Source organism: Somniosus microcephalus, chromosome 2, assembly GCF_052327205.1.
Source record: "Somniosus microcephalus isolate GS21.2 chromosome 2, FLI_Smic_1.0, whole genome shotgun sequence".
Taxonomy (NCBI): domain Eukaryota; kingdom Metazoa; phylum Chordata; class Chondrichthyes; order Squaliformes; family Somniosidae; genus Somniosus; species Somniosus microcephalus.
In genome coordinates, this window is record NC_140988.1 from 253,785,643 (window position 1) to 253,800,560 (window position 14,918).

Sequence of the window (14,918 nt, forward strand, 5' to 3'; positions counted from 1 at the left end):
GCTGGGAGTGTGGGGTGAGTTCAGGGCTGGTAGTGTGGGGTGAGTTCAGGGCCGGGAGTGTGGCGTGAGTTCAGGGCTGGGAGTGTGGGGTGAATTCAGGGCTGAGTGTGGGGTGAGTTCAGGGCTGGGAGTGTGGGGTGAGTTCAGTGCTGGGGGTGTGGGGTGAGTGCAGCCCTGGGAGTGTGTGGTGAGTTCAGGGCTTGGAGTGTGGGGTGAGTGCAGCCCTGGGAGCGTGGGATGAGTTCAGGGATGGGAGTGTGGGGTGGGTTCAGGGCTCGGTGTGGGGTGAGTTCAAGGCTGGGAGTGTGGGGTTAGTTCAGTGCTGGGAGTGTGGGGTTAGTTCAGTGCTGGGAGTGTGGGGTGGGTTCAGGGCTGGGAGAGGGGGATGAGTTCAGGGCTCGGAGTGTGGGCTGAGTTCAGGGCTGGGAGTGTGGGGTGAGTTCAGGGCTGGGAGTGTGGGGTGAGTTCAGGGCTGGGAGTGTGGAATGAGTTCAGGGCTGGGAGTGTGGGGTGAGTTCAGTGCTGGGAGTGTGGGATGAGTTCAGGGCTGATAGTGTGGGGTGAGTTCAGGGCTCGGTGTGGGGTGAGTTCAGGGCTGGGAGTGTGTGATGAGTTCAGGGCTGGGAGTGTGGGATGAGTTCAGGGCTGGGTGTGTGGGATGAGTTCAGGGCTCGGAGTGTGGGGTTAGTTCAGGGCTGGGAGTGTGGGGTGAGTTCAGGGCTCGGAGTGTGCGGTGAGTTCATGCCGGGGAGTGTGGGGTGAGTTCAGGGCTCGGAGTGTGGGATGAGTTCAGGGCTGGGAATGTGGGGTGAATTCAGGGCTGGGAGTGTGGGATGAGTTCAGGGCTGGGAGTGTGGGATGTGTTCAGAGCTCGGAGTGAGGAGTGAGTTCAGGGCTGGGAGTGTGGGGTGAGTTCAGGGCTGGGAGTGTGGAGCGAGTTCTGGGCTGGGAGTGTGGGGTGAGTTCAGGACTGGGAGTGTAGGATGAGTTCAGGGCTGGGAGTGTGGGGTGAGTGCAGCCCTGGGAGTGTGCGGTGAGTTCAGGGCTTGGAGTGTGGGGTGAGTGCAGCCCTGGGAGCGTGCGGTGAGTTCAGGGCTGGGAGTGTGAGGTGAGTTCAGGGCTGGGAGTGTGGGGTGAGTTCAGGGCTGGGAGTGTGGAGTGAGTTCAGGGCTGGGAGTGTGGAATGAGTTCAGGGCTGGGAGTGTGGGGTGAGTTCAGTGCTGGGAGTGTGGGGTGATTTAAGGGCTGGGAGTGTGGGGTGAGTTCAGGGCTCGGAGTGTGGGGTGAGTTCATGCCGGGGAGTGTGGGGTTAGTTCAGGGCTGGGAGTGTGGGGTTAGTTCAGGGCTGGGAGTGTGGGGTGAGTTCAGGGCTGGGAGTGTGGGGTGAGTTCAGGGCTGGTAGAGGGGGATGAGTTCAGGGCTCGGAGTGTGGGGTGAGTTCAGGGCTGGGAGTGTGGGGTGAGTTCAGGGCTGGGAGTGTGGAGTGAGTTCAGGGCTGGGAGTGTGGAATGAGTTCAGGGCTGGGAGTGTGGGGTGAGTTCAGGGCTGGGAGTGTGGGGTGAGTTCAGTGCTGGGAGTGTGGGGTGAGTTAAGGGCTGGGAGTGTGGGGTGAGTTCTGGGCTGGGAGTGTGGGGTGAGTTCAGGGCTGGTAGAGGGGGATGAGTTCAGGGCTCGGAGTGTGGGGTGAGTTCAGGGCTGGGAGTGTGGGGTGAGTTCAGGGCTGGGAGTGTGGAGTGAGTTCAGGGCTGGGAGTGTGGAATGAGTTCAGGGCTGGGAGTGTGGGGTGAGTTCAGTGCTGGAAGTGTGGGGTGAGTTAAGGGCTGGGAGTGTGGGGTGAGTTCTGGGCTGGGAGTGTGGGGTGAGTTCAGTGCTGGGAGTGTGGGGTGAGTTCAGGGCTGGGAGTGTGGGGTGAGTTCAGGGCTGGGAGTGTGGGGTGAGTTCAGGGCTGGTAGAGGGGGATGAGTTCAGGGCTCGGAGTGTGGGGTGAGTTCAGGGCTGGGAGTGTGGGGTGAGTTCAGGGCTGGGAGTGTGGAGTGAGTTCAGGGCTGGGAGTGTGGAATGAGTTCAGGGCTGGGAGTGTGGGGTGAGTTCAGTGATGGGAGTGTGGGGTGAGTTAAGGGCTGGGAGTGTGGGGTGAGTTTTGGGCTGGGAGTGTGGGGTGAGTTCATGGCTGGGAGTGTGGGGTTAGTTCAGGGCTGGGAGTGTGGGGTGAGTTCAGGGCTGGGAGTGTGGGATGAGTTCAGGGCTGGGAGTGTGGGATGAGTTCAGGGCTGGGAGTGTGGGGTGAGTTCAGGGCTCGGAGTGTGGGGTGAGTTCAGGGCTGGGATTGTGGGGTGAGTTCAGGCCTGGGAATGTGGGGTGAGTTCAGGGCTCGGAGTGTGGGGTGAGTTCAGGCCTGGGAATATGGGGTGAATTCAGGGCTGGGAGTGTGGGATGAGTTCAGGGCTGGGAGTGTGGGGTGTGTTCAGAGCTCGGAGTGAGGAGTGAATTCAGGGCTCGGAGTGTGGGGTGAGTTCAGGGCTCGGAATTGGTTAGTTCAGGGCTCAGTATGGAGTGAGTTCAGGGCTGGGAGTGGGGTGAGTTCAGGGCTGGGAGTGTGGAGCGAGTTCTGGGCTGGGAGTGTGGGGTGAGTTCAGGGCTGGGAGTGTGGGGTGAGTTCAGGACTCAGTGTGGGGTGAGTTCAGGTCTCGCATTGTGGGGTGAGTTAGGAGCTGGGAGTGTGTGGTGAATTCAGGGCTCAGTGTGGGGTGAACTCAGGGCTGGGAGTGTGGGGTGAGATCAGGGCTGGGAGTGAGGGGTGAGTTCAGGGCTGGGAATGTGGGGTGAGTTCAGGGCTCGGAGTGTGAGGTGATTTCAGGGTTGGGAGTGTGGTGTGAGTTCAGGGCTGGGAGTGTGGGGTGAGTTCAGGGCTTGGAGTGTGGGGTGAATTCAGGGCTGGGAGTGTGGGGTGAGTGCAAACCTGGGAGTGTGCGGTGAGTTCAGGGCTGGGAGTGTGGGGTTAGTTCAAGGCTGGGAGAGTGGGGTTAGTTCAGGGCTGGGAGAGTGGGGTGAGTTCAGGGCTGGAAGTGTGGAGTGAGTTCAAGGCTGGGAGTGTGGGGTTAGTTCAGGGCTGTGAGTGTGGGGTGAGTTCAGGGCTGGGAGTGTGGGGTGATTTCAGGGCTAGGAGTGTGGGGTGTATTGATTGCGATTTTGACACCAGTCAATACGGTAATGTAATGTGCGAGTTTAGCACCAGTTAATACGGTAATGTAACGTGCATTGCATTATGGGAATTACCTGGGAAAGCAGCAGTCAGCCTTTTTTACTGAATAAAGAGAACATCGTAGTTAGAAGCCTGTCTGCCTGGTTCTATGCTTGAATGCATTCATACAACATTGGCGACGAGGATAACGAAAGGAATCATTTTAGATAAGTAGTTGCCCAAGTTTTAGTTAGCTAGGATGGAGAAGACCGGCATTCAAAATTTTGCATGTTTCGCTGCGCCAGCCACGTTGGGTCCAAGATGGACGAGGTGGTTAACGCCTTTTGAGCTTTATGCCGACGGCAAAGACTCATTATCGAAGGTACCTCTGCAGCTGCCACAAAGCAGAGGAGAAGAGCTCTACTTCTACACTTAGCGGGACCAGATGTCCAGGATATCTTTTCAACTCTACCGGACACAGGAGAGCCAGCAGACTACACGGCGGCGGTTAGTGCTTCGTGCCCAAGGTCAACACAGCATTTGCTAGACAGACTTTTCATAAGTTGTCCCAGAAGACAGGTGAGACTGTGCAACAATTTGCTACTCGCTTGCGGCAGGCTGCTAAAGGCTGTGCTTTTGGGGGGGAAGCGGATAATCAAATAAGAGACGCTATCCTGAGTAGGTGCACGTCAGCCTATGTGCGGAGGAAATTGCTAGAGGAAGGGCATGGTCTAACGCTTGCCCGCACGTTACAATTGGCCTCACAATGTGAAAACGTCGAGGAGCAGATGTCAGCCATGTCATGTACAGAGAAGGCGGAGACAGATACTGTTCGTCATGTTACACAGAAAAGAGGGTATTATGTGAAAAGCTCGACAGAGAAACCAAAGGGAAATGGCGATAGGAACAAAAGGAAATGTTATAGATGTGGACACACAGACCACATGGGCAGAGAGCCAAAATGACCATTAGGGACCAAAGTGGCAATCTGTGTGTAGAGCCAGATGATGTAGGCGGGGTTTTAAATGAATTTTTTGCATCTGTGTTCACTATGGAGAAAGACGATGCAGACATAGAAATCGGGCAAGGGGGCTGTGACATACTTGAACATATTAGCATCGAGAGGGAGGAGGTGCTAGCGGTTTTAGCAGGCCAAAAAGTGGATAAATCCCCAGGCCCAGACGAGATGTATCCCAGGCTGCTGTGGGAGGCAAAGGAGGAGATTGCAGGGGCTCTGACACAAATTTTCAGAACCTCTCTGGCCACAGGGGATGTACCAGAGGACTGGAGAACAGCTAACGTAGTACCATTATTCAAGAAGGGTAGCAGGGATAAACCAGGGAATTACAGGCCAGTGAGCCTAACATCTGTGGTAGGGAAATTATTGGAAAAAATTCTGAGGGACAAAATTAGTCTCCACTTGGAGAGGCAAGGATTAATCGGGGATAGTCAGCATGGCTTTGTCAAGGGTAAATCATGTCTGACAAATCTGATTGAATTTTTCGAGGGGGTGACTAGGGGGGTGGATGAGGGAAATGCTGTGGATGTGGTTTACATGGACTTCAGTAAAGCTTTTGACAAAGTCCCGCATAGGAGACTGGTCAAGAAGGTAAGAGCCCATGGGATCCAGGGTGCCTTGGCGCGTTGGATCATAAACTGGCTGAGTGGCAGGAGGCAGAGGGTGATGGTCGAAGGTTGCTTTTGTGACTGGAAGCCTGTGTCCAGTGGGGTACCTCAGGGATCGGTGCTGGGTCCCTTGTTGTTTGTGATCTACATAAATGATTTGGATGAGAATGTAAAAGGTATGATCAGTAAGTTCGCAGATGACACAAAAATTGGTGGGGTGGTAAATTGTGAGGAGGAAAGCCTCAGGCTACAGGACGATATAAACGGGTTGGTCAGATGGGCGGAAAAGTGGCAAATGGAATTTAACCCTGAAAAGTGCGAGGTGATGCATTTTGGACGGACAAATAAGGCAAGGGAATACACAATGAGTGGTAGGACCCTAGGAAGTACAGAGGGTCAGAGGGACCTTGGTGTACATGTACATAGATCCCTGAAGGCAGCGGAACAGGTAGATAAGGTGGTTAAAAAGGCATATGGGATACTTGCCTTCATTAGCCGAGGCATAGAATATAAGAGCAGGGAGGTTATGATGGAGCTGTACAAAACGCTGGTGAGGCCACAGCTGGAGTACTGTGTGCAGTTCTGGTCGCCTCACTATAGGAAGGATGTGATTGCTTTGGAGAGGGTGCAGAGAAGATTCACCAGGATGTTACCTGGGATGGAGCGCCTCAGCTATGAAGAGAGGCTGGACAGGCTGGGGTTGTTTTCCTTGGAGCAAAGAAGGCTGAGGGGGGACCTGATTGAGGTGTACAAAATGATGAGGGGCATAGATAGGGTAGACAAAGAGGAACTTTTCCCCTTAGTAGGGGGGTCAATAACAAGGGGGCATAGATTCAGGGTAAGGGGCAGGAGATTTAGAGGGGATTTGAGGAGGAACTTTTTCACCCAGAGGGTGGTTGGAATGTGGAACTCAATGCCTGAAAGGGTGGTAGAGGCAGGAACCCTCACAACATTCAAGAAGCATTTGGATGAGCACTTGAAATGCCATTGCATACAAGGCTATGGACCAAATGCTGGAAAATGGGATTAGACTGGACAGGGATGGATGGGCGGCGCAGACACGATGGGCCGAAGGGCCTCTTTCTGTGCTGTAAAACTCTATGACTCTATGACTCTATGACCAGCACGCGGACAAACATGTCATAAGTGCAAGGGAAAGGATCATTTCTCCAAAGTATGCCGCACAAAGGGTACAAAGAAACACTGTGAACAATGTAGAGGAACAATATAACTGTGCATTTGCTGTTACTGGAAATAACGTGACAGAGAGACTTACCTTTTGTGTGGGGGGAGTAAACCTGAGAATGTTAATTGATTCGGGTGCAACTAACAATGTGATAGATGAGAATACATGGGAAGGATTAAAGTCAGAACACATTAAGTGTCAGTCACATGTCCCCAAGACAGAGAGAAAGTTATTCTCTTATGCTTCTAGCTGACCACTGTCAGTTAAAGGTGTATTCACATGTGGGATTACAATAGGTAAGAGAACTGAGCAGGTGGAGTTCATTGTGGTTAAAGGCCATGGAGAGCCGTTGCTAGGAAGGGAGACAGCCATGAAACTGGGATTTTAAAAAAATAGGCACAGACGTCTCAGCTGTGGTCGATGTAAGACAGCTACTAGAACAGCGGTATCCAAAGGTGTTCCAAGGAGTAGGAAGGCTGAACACAAAACAGATCAGTTTGTATATCGACCCACAAGTGAAGCCTGTGGCCCAGCCACTCAGGCGTATACCATTCAACTTAAGGGGGGCAGTAGAGGCCAAAATAAAACAATTGAGGGACATGGACATTATCGAACCTGTAACTGGTCCCACCCCATGGGTAAATCCTGTGGTTATTGTACCAAAAGCGGATAAGGATGTAAGGTTATGCCTAGACATGAGACGAGCAAACCAGGCAATAGTGAGGGAACGATATCCAATCCCCACCGTTGATGAGATACTCCAAGGTATGAACGGCTCGACGGTGTTTAGTAAGCTAGACCTGAAATGGGGTTATCACCAGCTAGAACTGACCCCTGAGTCACGAGAAATCACAACGTTTGCAGTACATAATGGAGTATACAGGTACAAGAGGCTGATATTCAGTGTATCTTCAGCTAGTGAGCAATATCAGCACGAGATAGCTAATACCTTAGCTGGAATAGAGGGTGTTGAAAACATCTCAGACGACATTATTGTGCATGCACACGACCAGGAAACGCATGACAGACGTCTGCATGCTGTCATGACCAGACTAATGGAAAGTGGACTGACACTAAACTCAGAGAAGTGCCAATTCAACATGGACCAGTTGATTTTCATGGGAATCCAGTTGTCTGAAAAGGGCATCGGACCAACAGCAGAGAGAGTGCGAGTGGTGGCAGAAGCTCGGGAACCAGAGAATGCTACAGAGGTGAGGAGTTTCTTGGGACTCGTTGGGTACAGTTGCAGATTCATCCCGCAGTTTGCAACACAATCAGAGCCACTGCGACACCCGACGAGAAAGGACACACCATTTAAATTTGGATCACAACAGAGACAGTCATTCAATGCACTCAAGGAGGAGTTGGCCAGAGCCAGCACTTTAGCATATTTTGATAAGGACGCACCAACCAAGGTGATAGCAGATGCCAGTCCTGTAGGTTTAGGCGCAGTACTAGTTCAGGACCAACAGGGACAAGAGGTGCCAATATGCTATGTAAGTCGTAGTTTAACAGACTGTGAGAGGAAATACTCTCAAACAGAGAGAGAGAGAGGCCTTAGCTCTTGTATGGGCTTGTGAGAGGTTGCATCCATATGTGTATGGCCGAAAATTTATCTTGGTAACTGACCATAAGCCATTGCAAGTGATATACGGCCCACACTCTAAACCCTGTGTCCGTATAGAGAGATGGGTACTTAGATTACAGCCGGACGATTTTAAGGTGATACACATTCCAGGCAAGCAAAACATTGCAGACCCACTGTCACGATTGCTGGGGAGACAGCAAAACAGGAGAGACATTCTCATGGCTCAGATGAATACGTGAGATTTGTAGCTGTGAGTGCGACACCAAAAGCACTCACTACTAGAGAGGTGGAGGAAGCCTCTGCTACTGACCCAGAGCTGAATGAGGTACGGAAGGCAATCACAAACAGACATTTTGAGAACTGTAAAGCTTATGCAGCAATTGCAAACGAGCTGTGCGTAGTGGGGTACCTAGTTCTTCGGGGAACATGCATCGTGCTACCCACAGTGTTACACGCACGAGCCCTGGTGTTAACACATGAAGGACACTTGGGAATAGTTGGAACAAAGCAACATCTCAGAACCAAGGTTTGGTGGCCTGGCATGGACAAGGCAGCTGAAAAACACTGTAAAGTGTGCCACGGCTATCAGATAGTAGCCAGACCCGACCCACTTGAACCGTTGAGACCAACACCATTACCGGAGGGCCCCTGGCAGGATGTAGCTATAGACTTACTGGGACCCTAGCCATCCAACCACTCCATTCTTGTGGTAGTTGATTATTATAGTCGCTACTATGAATACGACATCATGACCTCCACAACAACAGAGAAGGTTATTGATAGTTTAGAATCAATCTTCAGCCGTCATGGTTTGCCAATCACCTGCAAATCTGATAATGGTCCCCAATTCAGATCTGAATTATTCAAAGAATACTGTGAAAACAACGGGATCAAACACCTGCAAACTACAGCAAAATGGGCTCAGGCTAACGGAGAAGTCGAGCGCCAGAATGCATCGCTAATAAAGAGAATCAGAATTGCTCAGTCAGAAGGACTAGATTGGAAACGTGAACTTAGAAAATATGTGACTGTGTACAGGAGCATTGGCCATGCCCTGACAGGAAAGAGCCCGGCAGAGCTGCTCTTTAAACGGAAAATGAGAGGAAAGCTGCCAGACATCACAGAGTCGCGCGCAGACATGGAAGTACGTGACCAGGACGCAGAACAAAAAAGGCAAGTCCAAACTGTACGCAGATGAACAGCGGAGACCACAATACTCAGAGGTGGAAGTTGGCGACACGGTGCTGGTACGGCAAGACAAAGTGGACAAGTTCACCACTCCTTTTAATACCACACCGCACAAAGTTTTGAGTAAAACAGGGAGTCAAGTAGTAGTAGAATCTCCAGACGGAGCACGCTACTCGAGAAACACTACATTTGTGAAGAAATACAGAACCAATGGACCAAAGGAGACACTCCATGAGCAGGAGGAAACACAAGGGACTGAGGACAGTATAGTAGACCCTGACACACATACCACTGTGACACAGGCAATACCCACTGACACCAACATGTCAGACATACCCAGTACAGCCAGACATCAAAGGGTTAAAAGAAATCCCCAAAGACTGTCTGATTATGTCACAACATAAACTGTGCGACAACTGCATGGGTGATGTTAAATGTTTAAACCTGGGAATTATTTAGTTGTGTGGTAAGACACAAGTTTGTAAAAAGTTTATAAACCAAATAGGTTATGCAGTGTTATTGTAAGCAATTGTTCGTAAACTGCAAGTTTGTTTCCAAGGAAAAGGGGGGTGTCGTGTATTGATTGCGAGTTTGACACCAGTCAATACGGTAATGTAATGTGCGAGTTTAACACCAGTTAATACGGTAATGTAATGTGCATTGCATTATGGGAATTACCCAGGAAAGCAGCAGTCAGCCATTTTTACTGAATAAAGAGAACATCGTAATTAGAAGCCTGTCTGCCTGGTTCTATGCTTGAATGCGTTCATACAACAGGAGTGTGGGGTGAGTTCAGGGCTCGGGGAGTGTGGAGTGAGCTCAGGGCCGGGAGTGTGGGGTGAGTTCAGGGCTGGGAGTGTGGGGTGAGTTCAGGGCTGGGAATGTGGGGTGAGTTCAGGGCTGGGATGTGGGGTGAGTTCAGGGCTGGGAGTGTGGGGTGAGTTCCGGGCTGGGAGTGTGGGGTGAGTTCCGGGCTGGGAGTGTGGGGTGAGTTCCGGGCTGGGAGTGTGGGGTGTATTCAGGGCTGGGAGTGTGGTGTGTGTTCAGGGCTGGGAGTGTGGTGTGAGTTCAGGCCTCGGAGTGCGGGGCGAGTTCAGGCCTCGGAGCGCGGGGCTGAGCTCAGGGCCGGGAGCGCAGGGCCGGGAGCGTAGGGCCAGGAGCCGAGTGTGTGGGGCTGAGTGCAGGGCTCGAGGAGTGCAGGGCGAGTTCAGGGCTCGGGGAGTGCGAGGCGAGTTCAACGCAGCCTGGTTGCACATTGCAGAGGAGGGCACAAGCAGGGACCTGGTTAGGAGGACCTGGCTGCTTTGGCGCAAACCTTTCAATCATCTCAGTAGAACACGAAACATTACTGTAAAGCCACACTCAACCTCATCCTGCTGTGCCACTCATCACATCCCCATCACTCTGCCTTCCCTACCCTACTCCTGCACATTCTTACTCACACCAACTTACCTTGCACCTCCACCCATCCCTGTCTCTCTATCTATGTTATCACATCCCTATTTCACTAGCCATCCCTCACACTCATCCTAGTGCAATCATACCAAGTAACACCACACAAGGGTAGGCACTTGGGTGTTTTAGCCAATATTCAGGTGAAGTTTCTGTTAATGTGATATCAAACTTTGAAATCTTTAATTTCAACTCTTTGCATTCTTGGGACAAACTTGTGTGCACCTTTGGAAGTGGTTTAGTGAGTTGCAGTGAATGGTGAGACATAACGGTACCCCTTGCAATGGCGATATGTGTGAAAGGAATGGCTTGGTCATTGTAGGGATGCTTTATGGTGTTGGTGTGGGATGGTTCCAACCTGGAGCATCATGTGGCAGCCAGGGTGTACAGCATCAAGTGAAGTAAATCTGGCAATGGTGAGGCCATCGCTGGCATCCCATCCAGCAATGTAGTTGGGTGCTGATGCCCTCTGTCTTATGCCGCATCAGTTGATTGCAGAGAAGGTTGGTGGTGTTATTGGTGCTGCTGGTGTTGGTGCTGATCATGATCAGATTCTGAGGACCAAAGTGTAATAGTTTCAAGGGCACCGATGCTGATGGAATAGATGGCAGGTGAAGTTGAGATGACAGAAGCGATCTGTTAATGGTGAGAGAGGTTGTTTCAATGAGATGACACTGCATACAGAGTCTGCTCCAAACACTTGCAAGCTGCATAAAGCTCAATCTGTCTTCCAACGGCATCCGATCTTGGAAAGATAACAGCTTTGAAATGAAAGCTTTTATTCCACATTTGTAGCTGTCAAGTTAAGAAATGATCGCCTTGCTAGTGATGCCCACATCCCATGAACGAATAAAAAAAAAAGCCATCATCTAATTTAATGGCGGAATAGGTTTGAGGGGCTGAATGGACTACTCCTTGTCCCTATTCTTGGTCGTGGCACCATTTGATCCTTCCAGAGCAGCAGTAAAACATTATCAAGGGATGGAACAGGCAATACCAGAAGAGCAGAAGGGAATGCTTCAGAGAGAGACACTTTTAACCATTTCAAACAAAACCTTCAGGCAGCAACAATTTTCAGTTTGAAACAAACAGGACCAACATTGATCTTCACTTACCTGCTTCCAAGAACCTCAAGGCCACAAAGCAACAATTCATCAGCAACCTCTGGAATGGGCCTTCTGATGCACTATGCACATTTGATCATTCTCCTGTTGCCTGTTTTTAGGCACCAGCTGTACCTGAACTTCCTATCAGCTGTGGGCACCTCCACATGTGCCCAATGTCCACCCTCAAACTAGTGCCCACAGGATATTTGTACATTAATTCACCCCCCCAGATACAATGCACTTCTGATGCACTACACACACATTGTCCCCAGAGAGTGCCTCCCCAGGATGTCATTGTAGGGAAATTGCAAAGTACAAAATTGTCAGACGTACATAAGAACTGAGTGAAACGATGCAGTTATAAAACTTCAGCTCCTCCAATTCTGGCGTCTTGAGCATCCCCGATTACAGTCACTCCACCACTGACAGTTGTACCTTCAGTTGCTGAGGCCCTAAGCTCTGGAATTCCCTCCCTAAACCTCTCCGCCTCTCTACCTCTCTTTTCTCTAAAATGCTCCTTAAAACCTACCTCTTTGGCCAAGCTTTTGGTCATCTGCCCTAATATCCCCTTATGTGGCTCGGTGTAAAAATTTGTTTGATAACACTCCTATGAAGTGCCTTGGGACGTTTTACTATGTTAAAGGTGCTATATAAATGCAATATTTTCTTCTTGTTGTTGTCGTCGTTGTCTCCTCCCAGTTGAGCATTGCATCGATTTTAAAATTCTCCATCCTTGTTTTCAAATCCCTCCATGGCCTTGCCTCTCTCTATCTCTGTAACCTCCTCCAGCCCTACAACCCTTAGATATCTGCGCTCCTCCAATTCTGGCCTCTTGCGCATCCCCGATTTTAATCGCGCCACCCTTGGTGGCCGTGCCTTCAGCTGCCTAGGCCCTAAGCTCTGGAATTCCCTCCCTAAACCTCTTGCCTCTTTTCTGCTGTAAGACGCTCCTTAAAAGTTTTTCTCTGTCTGCTCTAATATCGCCTTATGTGGCTTGGTGTCAAATTTTGTTTGATAATGCTCCTGTGAAGCACCTTGGAACATTTACTATGTTAAAGGCACTATATAAATGCAAGTTGTAATTGTTGTTCTTGTTGTTGTAGTTGTAGTGTTCCCAGCACTGCACTCCTGAAACATATTATTCAATATTTTGTAGATATAAATTGTGATTTCAACAGTGAATATACTAGTAGCCCTGATTTTAATTTAACGCACCCGGCGGGAATGGAGTGGGTTCTGTTCAGACGTCCATTTTAAATCCTGCTCGTATTTATGCTCCATTGACTTCAGGTCGGGTTACGTTAAAATGGGGGCAACTGATTGTCCTGGGGTTTCACTCTGCTTCAGTAAGAAAGTGACTCAAGGACAGTTACAGAATTTTCTACATTCCAAATACATGAAAGATTGCTTCTGGCTGTCTGTGTGATCCACTACAGTTTAATGTGTAGCAAATATGCAAAGGACAGTATTAGCAAAGTGAAATATTTGCTGAACTATGCAGTAATATGTGTAGAAATATGACTTCTTGCAAGGGTAAGAGTGTCATCTCTGGCCTTCAAAAATATTAGCTAGGAGCCAGCTGAGCCACTCTGTGTGATGTACGCCAGCATGAGAGCTGTTACTTCGCAAGGGCTTCCACCTCTGTATGTGATATACCTTAAATAACTACAGAGACTGGTAGTTATAACTCAAACAGTTGGCTTTTATTAGCTTAGAACTGGACAGAACAGAACACACATGTTAGCCTACTGACCAGCTTCTCAGAACTACTAGGAGGCGGAGCCAGGGGCGAAGTAACAGTATCAGGACAATCAATGGCACAGCAGAGTGGTATACAGTACATCAGCATTCCTGGCCAACCAAGAAAACAGCAGGGTTACAATAGATTACAATAGGAAACTATACACAGGTAGAATAAGGTATATACTTATAAGACTTATTTCACCACATTCACCCCTCCTATAAGTTAAGTCTGACCGGGGGTTTTACAGTTCGTAGTGAGCGACGTAGCGTCAGCCGAGGAACCTCCTGGGGAACTTGCTCAGGTTCCTCCACTGTCCTGGCGTCTGCTGGGTTTTCCAAAACGACGTTTTGTACGTCTTGTACCTCCGGGCATCCCACCCCCACAGGCGGCGCATCACGGTGCTCCACACCCGCATCTTCGCTAGCAGCATCGCTCTCTCTCTCTTCTCCTGCCGGAGCCAGGTCCTTTATTGAAACAGTATCCTCACGTCCATCAGGGTATTGGATATATGCGTACTGAGGATTGGCGTGGAGGAGCTGTACTTCCTCCACTAGGGGATCAGTCTTATGACCTCTCACATGTTTTCGTAACAGTACCGTGCCCAGGGACATCAACCACCCGGGTAGTGAAATACCCGAGGAAGATTTCCTGGGGAAACCGAACATCCTCTCATGAGGAGTAGCATTTGTTGCGGTGCACAGCAGAGACCTTATGGAATGCAGTACATCGGGGAGAACTTCCTGCCAGCGAGAGGTCGGTAGGCCTTTCGATTTTAAAGACAGGACGACTGCCTTCCACACTGTCGCATTCTCCCGCTCAACCTGCCCATTGCCCCGGGGGTTGTAGCTAGTGGTTCTACTAGTAGCAATCCCTTTTGATAGTAAGAACCGGCGTAACTTGTAAAGTCTGTGGGTTATATGGTGAATTAATACACAGACTACAAGAGTAACTTTAACAGGACTTTACTATTCGAAGGTCAGGGCGAATCTGCCCAATAAATCCTTACACAGCACTTATATACCGGTGTGGTCACCACCGGTATTACAGTATACAGTAGCCAAGATAAAGTAGTGCAACCCTTAAAATAGTTCTCTTAAAGGTGGAACGTTACATACACTACAATCCTCCCTTTTTAGGTAAACAATATATACATATTCCCATTAATATAACATCTTAACATATATACTTTATGTGAAACAGTTCACAGATTCAGTCTCTCTGAAGGCTTCCGGACTCTGTCCGGATAACGCCTCGGTGGTGTAGTCGTTTTCGGTGGTGTAGTAGGTTCTTCTGGCAAGGTCGATTCGGCTTGAAGGACCGTTTCAGGTTCATCGGATTCCAGTATTACCGGATCGGAGGTAGATGCTCTGGGTATCTCTGCTTCAACATTAGACGTATAGAGTTGTGGAGTAGGTTGGGCCTTTGTGGATGATTCTATGATCTGGTCAACATGGCGCCTTATTATGCTTTCACCAATGTCCACGGTATACATCAACGGTCCTAGCCTTTTTCCAATAGTTCCAGGCTGCCATTTCTCGGTACGGTAGTCCCGGGCCAAAACTTGTTGACCTATCTGAAAGGATCTAGTTGGCCTTTCATTCATGCCTTGAAATTGCCGGTTCTCTACGTCCCTTCTGACATTTGGCTTAATCAAATCCAGCCGGCATCTTATTCTTCTATTGAAAAACATCATGGCGGGAGTTTGGTTTGTGACCGCATGTGTTGCATTCCTGTACGCCAACAAGAAGTTATCTACCTTATGTTGTAGATTTATGTCTTCATTACCCATGGCCTTTATGGCCTTCTTGAAGGTCTGGACAAACCTTTCAGCTAATCCATTGGTGGCG